Below are 16,651 nucleotides of genomic sequence, written 5' to 3' on the forward strand. Positions count from 1 at the left end.
TTGTTTTTCTTATCTATACATTTGATCTAGGGGGGGAAGTTTCTTGAATGGCTCTTTGTGATCGACCGCTATAGCTTACATCCTTGGCCTGCAGGGTGGGTGGGCAGAAACACAATCAGATAGGTTCGATTGAACACTCAAAGGAATCATGTTCTTCTCTTTTCTCAACATGAAAATATCAGATCCATAGTATGTTTCAGTGCAGGAAACACTGAATACACCCTGCAATCAGATCTTTCTACACTCACTGGGACACGTCTTTTCATCGCATCACAAAGGAAGGTGAAATGCCACATTCACCACATCGCCAAAATCTGTAATTGAGGAAATCGTCATGCTGTTACAAACCATGACTCAGTGTTCTTACTTTGGCCGCACTTTGATGTTCAAATTCCCGAACATATTGTAATTGAAAGAAATTGGGAACAACAGATGGTGTGACAAAGTGTTATATTATGCAGCAGCATTGTGTCATACCTTAGTGCTCCCAGCTGAGTTGTAGGGAGTGATGGTGCCAAAAACCATCAGCCAAAACAATCTTCTATTTGTGTTGAGTGTGTGAGGTTCAATATTCTCCCTGAGACTGAGGCATTAGATTGATTAGATTTTAGATACCAGTGCTGCACCACGAGCAGGCGATATGGATAAAACGTTCTATCTTGATAAATGTTACGTTAGAAGATGATGGTGATGATGATGATTAAACAAGGGTGTCAGTGTGTGTTGAAAAGTGGTGAGGACATAAGGGGTCAAAGGAAATAATATCCTTTAAACACTCTTCAACATCTGTACTTTCAGTCAGTGTAGGAGTGAATTGGTATGTGGTCAAAGTAGATTATTACAGTGAGTCAGGAAAAAACGATGCATCAAAAGGACATAACCTTGAAGGCTGCACATACAGTATGGGGGCTCCAAGGAAGTTCTGAGCATCAAACACTTTATTTCCTGCATTCTGGTGAATTTTTATGCCCCAATTTATAGTGGAAATGTCTTTATTTATGTGAAGGAAGCACCAAATTCAGGCCGCAGGTGATGATTCAAAATATAAATATATAACTAAACATAATGCAGTAAGGTTCTCAGGGAGTCTGTATTGCTTTCAAATATTTATTCTCCTGTACATCGATCAACTTTTCTCATTTAATGAGTTGTCAACACACATATAGGCATGATTTAGTCCTCAGTCCTTTCTGTGTTACAGGCACCACCTAAATTAATTTTCATTAAATTACAAACCCCTGGACTTTAATATCATACATGTGTTGTCATGTTTACAGAGGGAGAATGGAAAACTTAGTCAAAAAAGAAACTATCAAGTTACTCATCAGCACATGCATGTTTTTAGGTCATTTTAAAATCAGTAGCCTAGGGGGACTTTTTTATGTTACATTTTTGGAAAATGCACATTTGTTTCTTCTGTATTTAGGATGTATTGTATGTTTTCTTGTACAGAGAAAACTTTTTCAAAGCATTCTCATTATGTTTTTAAAAAAGTGATGTGGAAAAAATAGTATCCACGTATCACAAGTATCCAAGTATCCACAGTGTAAATGAGACCTGTGTGACTGCATGATGCATTAATTATGCTGTATCCATACCAGGGCTTCAAATAATGATTGTTTCCTAATGATTTAATCTGCCATTTATTTTCTCAATTAATCAATTTATCACTTAGTCTAGTAATAAAAGGCCTACTGATTAATAACTACTCAACTATCAAAATATTTCTCGATAAACTGATCCACTAATAGTTCCAGTCAATACATCCTGACTCACCTCCTTTCATCATTTAATTGTGTTCTCCAGCTGCATCTGACACCAACAAAACAAAGAAAACCTGAGTCAGAGAATCAGGCTTCTCACGGATCAGATCTTCATCTGACCACAGAGTCACCCGACTCCCAGCACATGTCCGACTCACCGACACCTGATACACAGAACCCAGCCCAAAACCCTGATAGTAGATACCACATACGCAACCCAGCCCATAGCATAGCTGTGTAGCTCTGAATGTATGTGTGACATTGAGAAGCTGTATCTATGATATACGATTGCTTCTGTGCACATACTTGCGTGCCAGAGTGTGAGTGTGTGTACTAATGCATGTATGTGTCCGTGAACATCATCTAGAGTTTCCAGCTAACCGTCATAATGCCATAAAAGCTTATCTAAAGCCTGTTATCTCTCACACATATTTGTTCATCAAACTCCATCATAAAACCCCCTCAGAGGTGGATAAAGTTCCATCATCCACCAGGTAATGAAATACACTAATTGTCCTCTTATACAAATGACTGCAATACAGGTGCGCTCCTCTCTCCGTCCATTTGAGAGATAGCTATCAGTTAAAAGGGTAACCAAAGCCTCTTCACTTGTCGGGTCTCCCCCTTTTTTCTCCGCATTCAGCTCCTCATTACATCCTGCTGTGAATAATATCTCCTTTTAGCTTTGTTTACTTGAGGCATATGGCAGGCCTACTGTAGTCAGCAAGCTGTTCCTATGAGTAACCTTCCCGCAATGGTTTTGTTACTGCACTCTTATGACCATATCATATGATGACGATATCTCAGCACATTTGAGCCATGAGCTCAACTCATGATAGCAGTGGTTTGGTCTAAAAGGGGAAGGCAGTGGTCATTCGTGAGAAGAGGAAAGACAACAGTATTAATGCTTCTATTGATTACAATCTCACCATCAGCTCCTACACCCTCCTTAGATGTAACACAATGCATCCCAGGGAATGAATAACTATTGCTAATGGCTATAAAAAGCTCCAGAGAATCGGCTACCGTTCTAGCCACCAAAATCGATATCTCCCCCAACCACAATCTTTATTTAATCTCAATATAGTGGCACAAAGAATTAGGGATGAAAGGCGGATGAGAAATTGCTCGGCCAGAACAGAATGGGAGACTTTGCTCCTTTTGTGTTATCCTAAATTGACTGCCAGTACATCCTAGTACCTATTCGAAGTTTGCACTCTACAACAGTATGTTAACAGACTGATTCATCCATGCTAAAAATCCACTCTGTTGCTATCCGGTAAGGTGCTTTAGATAAAAATAGCGCCCCTCTTCCTCCGTTGTGTCAGACTGACTCCAATCATTCGCAGAGGATTCCAAATAAAAATCAATTAATTAAATGCATCTCCCCCGTGCTCACCCTTCCCATTCAGTTGTTGCTGTAGTCACAGCCCAGGCAGTATTTACTATAGTAATTAGCCCAGTGTTACAAGCATGGAAATCACCGTGATGAAGGAATAACTATCTGACTGCCTCCAGGGTGGGACAGGCAATGAGAGCACTCAAATAGAAAGTCACGCCTTATTATGCAAGTGGTGGAGGTAAGGAATACAGCCTCCCAAGATAATTGAGGCCACGTAGGCTGCTTCGTACAGACAATCACCCTGAACAAAGCTGAGACGCTGGTGTAAAGTGGAAATGGAAATAGCTGAAACCCCGCAGTTTTCTGCCCTCCGCAATCAACACATCTCACGGCTCTGAATGAAATATGAACTATTCAAATATTAAAAATTGGGGAATTACGAGTGGGATACACTGTAGGTGAGTGAATCGCCTCTATGAAATTTAAATAACATGCTTGTATGCAGTGCTAAATTGGCTCCCGCGATGTTCTTAAAAAGGCTTTTCTCAGTCTTTCTTGAGCGTAAAAGCACCACATATATTGTTCCAAGTTATGCTCAACATGTACCACGAGACACCTAGACAGCACATAAAACCATGGTTGCCATAATAAAAGTAGAATCCCAGCTATGTACTAAATTCTAACATAAGACACATTCCAAACATATCATTTAATTGCTCCGCTGTCACAGGTTTATCAGCTGTAGGCCATGTTTTCTTGAGTTCACATGCTCATGTTTATTTTTGCAGGCTGGTGTGCATGTGTCTGCATGTGATGTCATGCAGGCATAGGTGGCTATTGAGACACAGGGCCTGTGGGCAAAGACATGTGAAAGGCCCCACCGCCTCTCCTACATGGGAACAAGACACAGACTATGTGGTGATATTTGGTGTTTTGTTACTCTTTGTGGTTGTTATGCATCTTTTTGTAGTTTTGTGTTTCTCTGAGGTCATTTTGTGTCTTTTTTGGTTGTTCTGCTTGTTTATGTAGTTATTTTGTGTCTCTTTGCAGGCCCTTAACATTTCTTTGCGGTCTTTTTCTGTTTCTCTGTGGTCATTTTGAGTCTCGTCCTGGTCGGTAATTTTAGGTGACATTATGCAGATGAATGCCAGGGGGCCCCTGACCTTTCGGGCCCCTGAGTCCTGGCCCTTTGCCTGGTAGGCTCATTCAGTTATCCATCTATGCATGCAGGTGTGCCTAGGAACTGTGTGGATGTGTGCAGTGGTGGAATGTAACTAAGTACTGTACTTTTACTTGAGTGTTTTAATCTCATGCCACTTTCTGCTTCTACTCTACTACACTTCAGAGGGAAATATTATACTTTTTAATCCTAGTAATCTTGGCACACAAACCATTTGAAAATATTCAAGTTCAGCTGAAACAATTAGTCACTGTTATTGATAATCCTTAAAGTCATTTTTTATGCAAAAAACATTTAATAGTTCCATCTTCTCAAATATGAGGACTTGCTGCTTTATCTTTTATTTAGCATATTTTCATTATTTTGATTTATTAAATTGATTTAAAATTCTCTGTATTGAGTACTTCTGCTTTTAATACTTAAATACATTTTCCTGATTGTACCTTCTACAGAGCGTTTTCACAGTGTGGGTACTTCATCCCCAAAGCGGTCATTGGTCTGTCAGTTAGTCCTGCCATGTTACCTTGGATTCACGAAGAATACTTTGTTTTTCTTGAATGTCTCCACCGAAAACTGCAAATGTTTTGATTCATGATGGATTGGGCACCATGTTTAACAGCAGCAAAACTTTATCAAAACATGGGTTTACAAACTCTCACACAACTCGTGCAGAATAATCCAAGTCTCAGTGATTTGTTCAGTGCCTCCTAAACACATGCATTTTGTTAAAACCCTTAGTATTGGAGTCTGGCAGATAAGTTCAGCTTTCAGTTTAGTTTTAAACAGTAAGGTTTAGGTGAAAACGTGTTGGGAAGTACTGAGCATATGACTGGATAAATGAGACTATACTGCACGAGTTGTGAGAGTTTGTAAATGGGTGTTTTGATATAGTTTAGCTGTTGGCTAAAAGTGGCCCTCCATCAATCCATAAATCAATATGTTAGCCATTATCTGTGGAGGCATGCGAGAAACACAAAGTTTTCTTTGCAAATTCAAGGAAACCTGGAATGACTAACTGATATACAAATGGTCATTTTGTGGGTGAAGTGTTTAACTAAAGGATCTAAATACTTCTGTCACCACTGCCTGTGTGTGTGTGTGTCACTGATAATGTACACAAGTAGTCTAATTATTTCTAACTGCATACTCATTCTTCACAGTGTTGTAGTGCCTACAAATGTCTTTGTCCAAGTAGTCTGTGCTATCTGTGACTGTTCATTTACCAAAGTCTGGGTCACCCAGAGTTAGACAGCCTCAGTAACACACACACACACACACACACTTGCAAACACACACCAAGTCCTTCACCTGTTAATGTGTGATACAAATGAGTGCTGCAGCGGCGCCAGTGTGAACACACCGCTATGTCCCATCTTATCAGCTGGCTGCATGAAAACCTGTTTGTTCTAGATAGAGTCTGCAACAATCAACCAGTCAGCTTGAGGGAATTCAGCTGGCCCTGGATGACTGCACCTCACAGGACTGAACAGAGACACAAATCCACCGCACAGAGAGAAGGATGAAGATGAAAGTCAGGTACAGACTGAATGACAACAATAGGCCTACACCACAGGATCAACTCAACGCTCCAAACTCCAAATCTTATCTAGGTCAGAGCTGCACCTCCAAAGACTCATCCCACCTCCTTTCATTGCCGTCTGATTTCTTTGTTGTCATGTGAGGTGATGTAACATACTGTAACTTTGCAGAGTAAACTCAAGATGGAGACACGGTAGTGGAACCATGTGATAAAAACAAGACAAAAGCAATGATACTCTCTCTAATAACTGAGTGGCTGAGGAGGAACTATAAAAAAATAATGCTCCAAAAGTTAGACGGACTGAGGTTTTCTAATTTCCATAGTAATTATACAAGTTTAAAAACGGCTGAAAACCTGGTTACAGTCTCCTGATATGGATATTAATTAAAACCAAGAGACAAAACAGACAAAAGAAAATTACTTCGGCAAAGTTGTAAAAAAAAAAAACACAGCAATTCCTCATTAATAAGTCCCAACTACGCTGTAAATGATTAAGGGACAATGAGTCCAAGGCCTCACCTGCTGTCCTGTCTTCCTATCTAGTTACCAGGCTAGCGTTACTAGACTAGCTAGCATTACTAGATCTCATGCAACCCGTGTTAGCTCACGTGTACTCTGACACAAACACGCAGATGGAGAAGGAGAGAAACTGAAGAGGGGGTGTCTAATGAATTGTCTGTCTTCTGTTTTTCCTACCTGTCGTACAGCTGAGAACAGCAGCTTAAAGCCTTTATGCAAACAGGTTCGAACACACACAGTCTAATAATCTCCTCTGAAAACAGGAATAATTCTCTTTGATGATGTCTGACCAGTTTTGACTCATCAAACTCTCTTCAGAGGAGCTGGGCGCGTAGCCATGCCTTCTTCCTGAGACTCCAAACCCAATTAAATAATCAAGGGTTCAACTGCTGTATAATACCACAATCAATAAAACTGAGGATTTTTCGGTTATTTGGATGAAATTAAACAGATCCCACAAGAAACAAACACAAAGTACTTATCAGCGAATACAGATGAGACGGTCGCAGATTAGTTGAGGATGAGAGTAGATCAAAAGACACAGCGTTTCAGTATGCAGCTGCTGCACTGCCCAATCAAACCAAACTACTCAGAGACCAAAATAGGCCTCATTGCAGAATTCTCAGTCTCTACACACGCCTATTTATGCGCCAAGACTGCATACATACACAAATAAGACACTAGCTCAAAAGCATGCACATAGCCTCACACACCTTCACAAAACCCAGAAGCAATCACCTCCTGAATAATCCAGTCAACGCACAAATCAAAACCTTAACAGGTTTAGAAAAGCAAAGAGGCTTTTTAACAAATAACGTAAAAAGGCCCCCAGTAGACTGTGATGAATGAATCAAGCCAAGCATGCTGTGAACATTATCAGAGTGGGGGATGAATGAATACATTATCATGCAAGGCACAACTTCTCTTTTCCTGCTTCACAGCTTGTCTGTCTTCCTGCCTATCAAACTGCTCGCCTGATTACCTGCCCACATACAGAGCACCTTTTGTCCAGATTAAAGGGGCTTGTATGGGGGCGAGGTGAAATATTATTTCTTTTCACGAGAATTCATTTTGAAAAGGAGATGTGTTGAGTTCCTTTGCTCTGTGTGCCTAAAAACCTCACCACCCGCCTCCCCTCGCTAACCGTCCAGCCTCTTTCTATTACTCTCTCTGACAGGCTGCCTTCCCTATACCTGTCTACTTAGATATCCCAGCTACCCCTGTGAGTCTGTGCTTTCCTCAACGCCCCCTAACCCCTGAGTATCTCCATCACTGTCTGTCTGTCTGTTTCTCCAGCCTGTCTCTTTCCGAAAAGGTTTCCTCCTGTCTCCTGAAAATTACATTCATATAAAACCACAATAATTTGCACTGACACATTTTAAGAAACATGCTGATATTTGGATTACATTTTCATATATAACATATTGTGTGTACGTCCGATGCCAATGCAAAATGTTTATAAGAAACATATTTATATCATGATGCATGATGAAAGAAATAGTTTGACATTTTGGGAACTACACTCAGTTGTTTTCTTGCCCGGAGGTAGACAAGAAGATCGATACCACACATGTCTGTATGGCAGATATGAAACTACAGTCAGTAGCCGGTTAGCTTAGCACAAATACTGTTGACAGGGGAAACAGCAAGTCTGGCCTTGTCAAAAGTAACACAATCAGCCTAGCAGCACCTCCAAAGACTGGCTTGTGTGTTTAACCTCTACAAAACCAAAGTGTAAAAATGACACCTTGGGGTTTAATGGGTGTTCTGTACTGGGAACAGCAGCTTCCTGAAGTCTCTGCTGCTGGAATCGACTCCTGCCAGTCAAAAATCAGTCTGACACCTATTCCCTGTGAAACCACAATATGTCACTTTTACACCATGGATTTAACTTTTTTTACAATCAGACTGAGCCAGGCTAGCTGTTATCCCTCTATTTCCAGTCTTTGTGCGAAGCTAAGCTAACCAGCTACTGGCTATAACTTCATATTCACCATACAGACGAAACAGTGGTAACAATCATGTTATACAAAACTCTTAAGCTGCGCATACACTGTACGATTTGAGCTCAGAAATGTTGTTCAATTCAATTCGAACTCCCACTATACGAGTTAATCTTCTGCGATGTAAGGCCAAAGCTCACGATTTATGTGCTCACACTGCACATGTAAAATTGAAAATAAAAAGGCCCACTGGCCCCTGCAGCCATTCAGTGTTCAATGAAGATTCTTTTGAAAGCTGCTAGTCAGGTACCAGTTTGTTTGCATTTGCATTTCATTTTCGTCGTGATAGGAGGGGGAAGAAACATCAAAGAGTCACATATACCGTTTCCACAGCTTGACCAACCTGGCCTCCATAATTTCCGTCCACATTATGGCACTTTGCATTGTATGCCACTTCATGTGGGCACAGCAAGGCACTTATGTTGGGGAATCGACTCATGGCTCTGCTGTGCAAGAGTTTGACAACAGCTGACCAAAATTCCTGACATGTTAGGAATTCATCTGAATGTCCAACAGCCAGTTGGGAGCAGTTGATCGGGCTGTGATTGGTTCTCATCCTCTCTGTACACTGCACAGCGAACAACGCCCAACGAAGCAGAAATTCGGTCTGACTCCAACATGAGTCATGCAGCTCAAATATCGGCTCATATCGTACAGTGTATGTCCAACTTTAGCGAGAAAGCAAATGAGTGTTATTTCACAAAATGTCAAACTTTTCCTTTCACATTTTATGGTTATGTTGAGGCAACTCAAAAGACATGGTTGAGGTTAAAAGTGCACTTGTGGTTAAAAACTGAAAAGGTCAACGCTGACTTGAAGCATGAGACATTGAGAGAGCAAGGCAGCGAGCCAGTGAGCCTTCACTTTACCAAAACCATTTTTCCTGGGTTTGAATACCAACCATTCACCTTGACCTCTTCTGTGACTTCGTATGAGGATGTTACACTTCCTGGACTGTAAAAACATTCCCAGTGAATATAATCAGGCAACAGTTCCTCCATGAGATATTTGGCAAAGCAAATTAAAGTATTTCATTGGAGATAGGCTTGCCCTCCTACCTGTCTACCTGCCCGCTAGTCCCCATTTGCCTATCAGGCTCCCTTTCTCCCGGTGTCGGCTCAGGCTGCTGTCACACCATACATTTAATCAGTCCGCGGCCCTGGCTGTACCGAGCAGCCTCCCTGTGCTGACTGAATTGTGTGCATGTATGTGTGTGTGTGTGTGATGTGAGTGGGCCTTTTGTGAGGCCTCCACTCAGCAGAGTGATGATAAGTACTCCCAGCCCAGCGCTCCGCATGAGCTGATGGACAGACAGGCCAAGAACACTGGGGGCCTTGTGGTTGGGCGTGTGTGTGCGTGTGTGTGTGTGTGTGTGTGTGTGTGTGTGTGTGTTGTGGTGAAAAGAGGGAAAGGGGTAGACAGTGGCTGAAGGCTGGAGTGTGTGCGTGGAGTGTGAGCCTGCTTTTTTTTTTTCTTTTTCAGCAACCACGCCACCAGGCCATGCCACATGGCTGCAATTTGTTCATTAGCTATGTAATAAATGTACACACACACACAGAGGTAATATTGTTCCGAGTTCTGCCTGATTGGATTCTGAAATAGAGGACCCTCGGGGGAATCACTTGTAGTCTGCCAGCCACTGTGACCAGGAGAAGACTGATTTCTTAACAGGGTTTGAGGAAAACTCTGAAGAAACACATGCAGTCTGTATTTTTCTATTTGCTGTAAGGAATACTGCGAATATAAATAATGTTAATAATGCTGGTTGTGTAAGGTTTCAGGTATTAGTGACTAACTTGAACGCATCGTAATTGTTTTGATTGCTTTCGTATGGCAGATTGTGAAAGTCTTTCCTTATTACGTCTCATGTTTATGTGTCAGAATAACTACAAGTTATTGTAAAGATTTACCAATCACCTGGAAATAATTAATATTCACCCAGGGCCAATTACAAGCAATTTATCATCATCATCAGTGTGTCAGATGAGCTGGGGACGGTTGTTACAAATTACCTGCTGTCTAGGATATCAGTGGATGCTTGCTTGAGCTGAGCCCGTCCTGCCAGGTTTGGGGCCAGCTATTAAATGTTTGCATCACAAGATAGAAAGCAATATTAGATTATGTGAAACTTCATCCCAGCTGACAGATAATTTGAACAGAAATGTTGCAGTGGAGGAAATCCAGAAACATGGATAATAAACCAAATCTGTCTAGCCTTGTTTGGCCAGCGCATGGAAACCAGCAGCGGGTCTGTGGAAGAAGAAGCTGCTTGTTCCACATTCAGCGAGGCTTATAGCCTCTGGGAGAGTACGACTGCTGCTCTGCCATGAGCATACAGATCACCTTACACACCGGCTTTCCTCTGCTTTGATGACGGATGCACACACACAAATGCACGTCCACACACACACACACACACACACAGAGTTATGCATGCCTGCTTCCACAGATACTCAAGAGCATTAACACGGCGGATTTGCACACACACACACACACACACACACACACACACCCTTGCCTCATCCCCCACCTGGATTAATTCACCTGCTGCACCTGAGAATGCGACTGCTATGATGTCACCTGCAATCCCATCACTTCAAAGGCACAAAAGCGCCCCGGTGCCATCAGCACAAAAAGCAAACGCACCCTATCACTTCCTCCTTTGTCCTTCTGTCCCCTAATGGTAATTCCCCTGCAGAAAGTCCATACATGGTGAAGGGAGAATTACACAGTGTACTCTACAATCAGGTACTCTTGGGTTTCTGCCCATTGGCACTCACTGTGCACCACTGCAACAATGACAAGCTTTCTTTTATTCCTCTGACATGAAAGAAACTGCCCCAGCGCGCGAATCCGTGTGCACTTACATGTGTCTTTTGTGCGAGTATGAGTGAGTTTATGTGTAATTGTGTACACGCATTTGAGAGAAAGGAGGTTGTGTGTGCCCTGAGAATCCCATGATTACAGTGCTGCCGGTTGCCCACTCTCCGAAAGCTCCCATTGGAAATGCTCACAAGCAGGGTATGATGTGATGAGACAAGGCGATAATACAACCACCACATTAGTGCATGGTTAGCCATTAAAAGACCCAAATGAGATTATGAGGTCATATGGGAGGTACAAAGCCTACAGCCAAAACAAGAAGCCCTTCTCTGAAAGTAGCAGTGTGTGTTCAGTGTTTCTTCTGCACAGAGAAAAATCTAAATGTGGAGGAGAGGTGGAGAGAAAGAAAACAGGACAGGAAAAGAAAGGAAGGCAGGCAGATAAATACAGAGACAGAGATGGAGAGACAAGGCTTGATAGCAAGAGGTATTCCCCGCCTTGGAAATTTCCATTGTGGTTTATTTCCGTAGTGATCCATCATTGAATAACACATGAATCCAGCATGATTTACCATCAACACATCCAACTGAGCATGAAACAGGAGGCCCTGGCCCATCTTCCATCTCAGCTCAGTGGAAGGCTTTCCCATTGTAAAGCAAGGTGAAATAACAGCCGCTCAATGTACTGTGACACACTGGAGATGCACCAGCCCCACGAGCGTGCTATTCACACGATGATGCCTACTGTGAATATATTCTTCTGCTCTCTTTAGGAAGGAGAGCACAGAGCGAGAGGGAGTTTATATATGTGCGTGTGCAAGGGAGAGAGACTGAAAAGATGCACGCACAGAAGGAAACAGAGGGTTCACTGCTGTGATAAAAATGGAATCCATTTTGGTTCTTGAAGCACACTCATGCACGGTGTGAGGACCTGCTCGGTGTGTTAGCCTGCCATTGCTCTTTCAATCACTTCCTCTCTTTCCTCCTCTGCTCTGTTTCAATTGTACTGCCTTCCCCCTCGCTCCACTGTTTATATCCTCATTTCCTCCACAGTCACACCTCTTTCCTTTACTCTCCTTTCCTTTCCTTTCCTCCTCCTCTTCCTCTCACTTCTCCTCTCTCCAGGCAGCCAGGCACCCCTAACACTGTCTCAGGTCCTGAAACTATGGCAACGGAATGAGAGAGCAAGCGCTCTCTATGATTAATAGATGAGAGATGCAGTGCCAATCGCTGGGGCCTGGGGAGGAGGGACAGATGCACTCGAACAACAGCACGCAAACATGCACGCTTAGTCACAGAGAGTCACACACGCCGAGTACACACACTCAAACCCCCCCACCATTAGCCACCCTGCGTGCTTTGCGGCATTACACACACAGAAAATGGCAAAGGGTCTGACTTAACACGAAGACACATGAGTTATCAGCAGAGTTAGGGCTAAGCGAGCAAAAGAAGAAGTGGCAGAGTTTAACATCCTCATGACACACACCTCCTTATTGACTTCCAACAAGCATCCTAACCACAGAAATAACCACAGCCTCAGCAGCGGATGCGGCCCTAATGAGTCTTAACAGACTGTGGCTCTCTTCATGACTCACAGCTGGCCGCTCTCACCTGTAAAAGCACAACAGCAGGACAGGAACTAGGACATCATATTTTAATGCTGTGTACTGCAATTTAAATCATCTGATTCGAAGTACAAGACTCGGCTCTTTTCAAGGCCAGTCATTCATCCATCTCTCAGGAAATCACACAAAGCCCCGCTGCTTTTGGATTATCCCTGCAAATGCATTTCCTTTCCGTTCCATTTGAGTAATGACAGGCTACCAAACTCAACTGTGACAAAGGTATTACTGCATGTTAATGTTACATGTACTAAGTATTTAAAATATCAAACTCCCTCAAAGAGAAACCTGATGTTAAAAGCTGATTTTGAATGTTTTCATTTGGCACGCACGCGGTAAAACTTTGGCTCCTCAACAATCTCCTTGTAGATGGGCTGGCTATCACTTTCTAATTCACTTAATTTCTAACAACAAAGCTTTGCCAAGGACCCAACAGCCAAAACACCAACAGACCCTGCGCCAATTCTACCACTGACTTGCAGCGCCCGGCCCAAATAAGCCTTTGCGCCCGGTTCCTCCTGCCTCTGGCTTTCTTGGCACAGACAACACGCTCAATCAATTATGCTAATGTAACGAGTATGAAGAGTGTTTAACACATGGACGGTTAATTCAATGGATGCACCATAGAGTCATTTATAGCGAGCCGCAAGGGTTAAGGCTAAGTGGAGGAAAGCAGCCAGTTAGAACAACACAATGAAACGCCATGCTTCCATGCATGTGTGTATGTGTGTGTGTGTGTGTGTGTGTGAAAGACAGAGAGCATGAAACAACACGCTGAAGCAACTGATCAGCGAGTGATTACATTTTCAATGAGCCATGCTGTGAATAGAGCACACTGGACCATACTGCACGGTGAGATATATTAGGCCTCTATAGTGCCCTGAATATAATTTATCATCTCCTATAAACAAGGGAGCAATATGTTCCAAGTTAACTTGAAAGGATGGTGGGTGGTGAGCAAATAAACGACTGGCTTAAATGCATAAACAAAGCAGATACATGGAAATCTAAAAGTAGGTCTGCCATCTCCTGTGATTCTGTATAATATCATTCAGTATGTTTTCCAAGATGAAATGAAATGCATTTATCAAATAATGGGTTCATCTTCAGAGGGTCAGGGAAATCGAGACCAAAAAAAGAGAGGAATGGAGCAGCAGAAGGTTAAGTAAAATGTTTATACAGAGAGGGAGTTGTGTAATTTGTTATAGCGTGTCAGAATCTCTTCCTGTTTCTTTTTTCACCTTCTGAATCACAACAGACTCCCACTGACTCCGCGAGGAGAGCCAACTTGAGCGCAGCTAAAACCAGCAAATGTGCCATGTAACATCTGTGATGGACAGCTCCATTAAAACACAAGCTTCTTTGATTACGCTGACCTGAAACAAAATGTGCTAAAACACATAAGCACACTCATGATTATTCCTCTTTTTTTTCATGTTCCACTAGAACTGGAGCGGGTTTGTCATTTAGCGTTAAAGGCAGTGTAATTGAAGCAGCTGCAATTTAGAAAGATGGTGGAATCTGGAAAATGGGTTAAGCATCAATAAATCACATCCAGATGAGTGAGAGGGGTTTGATGCTTTCTCGCACTCTAATTGTTTGGAGGAAAAAAAAAAAACAAAAAAAAAACACCAGCCAGCCCACACACCAAGGACGTGCATCAATAAAACATGGCTTTTATAAAATATGCATAAATACACACACTATTGAATGCTGGGTATTGACACTATCTGAATGAGGAGCAATGGTTAACAGCAGCTGACCGCTTTCATTGTTTATAATAGAGGGCCAATTCGGGAGCAAAGCCATTTATCAATTATTCAAAACTACTGTATTCAGATTCAGACTGCATCTGTCCTTAACTGGCAAAGGTAAATACTAACTCTGCCTCTCTTTGCCCCTCTCTCACACACACATGCACACACATACAGTGTGACAAATCCACATCAGTCACACACAATGCCATCCCCATTGCCATTGTTAGGGGATCGGCGGATCAAATGCTCCACGGAGCATTGCTCCAAATACAAGCAACAACTCTGGTCGCTGTGCTCTACTCTGCCTCACCAGGAGGAGAACAGGCGGGCGGCTGTGACAAAGGTAATCATGCTGTAATTCATGTATCAGCAGCACCACAACATGTCAATGTATAATGTGTTAACAGCGGGATTAGCACTCTGGTTTGTGGTGTTGTACCCTTTATGAAACAGTGGGGTGGGATTTACAGCCCCTGCAACATCTCAAAAAATGCCTCCAGGACATTTGAATGCCTTGAGGCTGGTCTTGTAGGATGAGCAGTGGTAAAACATTCTGCTATTTCACATTCAAGATCTATGTGTAACACCCAGCATAGTATGTATACTGACTGCAATAAAACATAAGGTCACAGATGAAAATATATGTACGGGAGCACCAAATATTTTTAGTGATTTCAGGAAAAAACAGATGAAATACAACAGCCTTTCCTCTCAGAGCTGGCATGAAATCTTTCTTTTTTCTTGTTTTTTTGTAAGGCTAATACTAGAATCACGTTTCCAAAACACTATGAGCTGCTGCTGAAAATCAGCTGACAAGAGGCGCATTTTGCTGTGGGCATTCAATACTCCCCAGATTCACACATTTATATCATCACCCCTTGCACACTTGATAATCTATAACCTACATTTAGAGTTGCTGAATCCTTTTTCCAGCTTTTCCCCAGTGCCTCTGGGAGGGGGGGGGGGGGTCTTATACTGGGAGAGGAGAGGAGAGGAGAGGAGAGGAGAGGAGAGAAGAGAGGGAAACCACTGGGAGTGACTGGGTGTTGGCAGTTAGTCTGCTGGATGTGGTTTGTGAGGCCTCTATCTCCTCTCCCAGCTTGTTAAAGAAATAATGTGCAGCAGCACTTCATTTAATGGCAAATCCACTTCTGAGACCAGTGCAATTTTGTCTCCTGGTTCAGAATTACAAACATTTGATTGATCTTTTGGACCACAGTAATGGTGACCACTCCGCCTCCTGGTAGCTTGAAATCCCTGAACACACCCTAACCAGTGTGTGTGTATGTGCGTGTGCATGTGTGTGGAAGCAGGGAGAGAAAAAGCCTCAGCTTGCAGAGTAACTCACTTAAGAATGATTAAAATCTGCATGTAAAATGACTAATTAATTCACAGCACATCTCTGTGATTCAGATTAGTTTTAGAGAAAGAATGAGAAACAGAAAAAAGGACTGTAAACACCGGCTGCATCATTAGTCTACATGTAAATTGCTACTCTAATTCAGAATTTCCAATCATGTGAAAATTAATGGCAAATGAAAATCCCATCATGCACTGTGATAACGGAGCAAGCACTTCTGTGTTTAAGCATTTTCGCAGCAAATTAGGCATGAATATTTTAGTTGACTCATATGTAAATACTGCAGTGTTTCATATTTATTTCCAACCTACAACTGCTTTTTTTTTCTTGTGGTTTTATTACATCTTTAGAGAGTCAGCAAGGTTGTTAAAAAAAAGCACTTCAGACGGAGCACCAAGAGGACAACAGTCGGTCCGGGCAAGTTCCCACAACCACATTTCTTATTTGCCGTGCATGTACCTGCTCCCCGGAATGATAGTGTTATTGTTTTGCTTGCGTTTACACCCAATGTGATCCGCTATATGTCCTGTGAGACTGACACTTCTTTATTCCATAAGGGTAAACAGCATTAGAGGGATTACGCACGAAATTGTGCTCTGTTTGTATCGGCAGAGTGTGGGGTTTTTTTCTTGTAGGAAAGCATCGCAGATCTCATTTGAACCGAAAAATAGCCACTTTGTGATTATTTTATAACTTTAGCAATGCCATATAAATACGCGAAATCACCCTGAGTTGATAAA

At 42.3% G+C, this 16,651-nt stretch overlaps 1 protein-coding gene across 3 annotated transcripts in view; it reads right to left on the minus strand.

Moving 5' to 3' along the window:
* The window catches only part of sema6a (sema domain, transmembrane domain (TM), and cytoplasmic domain, (semaphorin) 6A), a 134,192-nt gene that overhangs the window by 117,050 nt on the left and 491 nt on the right, over positions 1-16,651 (minus strand). The gene's annotated exons all lie outside the window — the stretch shown is intronic.

This window comes from Epinephelus lanceolatus, chromosome 9 (assembly GCF_041903045.1).
Source record: "Epinephelus lanceolatus isolate andai-2023 chromosome 9, ASM4190304v1, whole genome shotgun sequence".
Lineage (NCBI taxonomy): Eukaryota > Metazoa > Chordata > Actinopteri > Perciformes > Serranidae > Epinephelus > Epinephelus lanceolatus.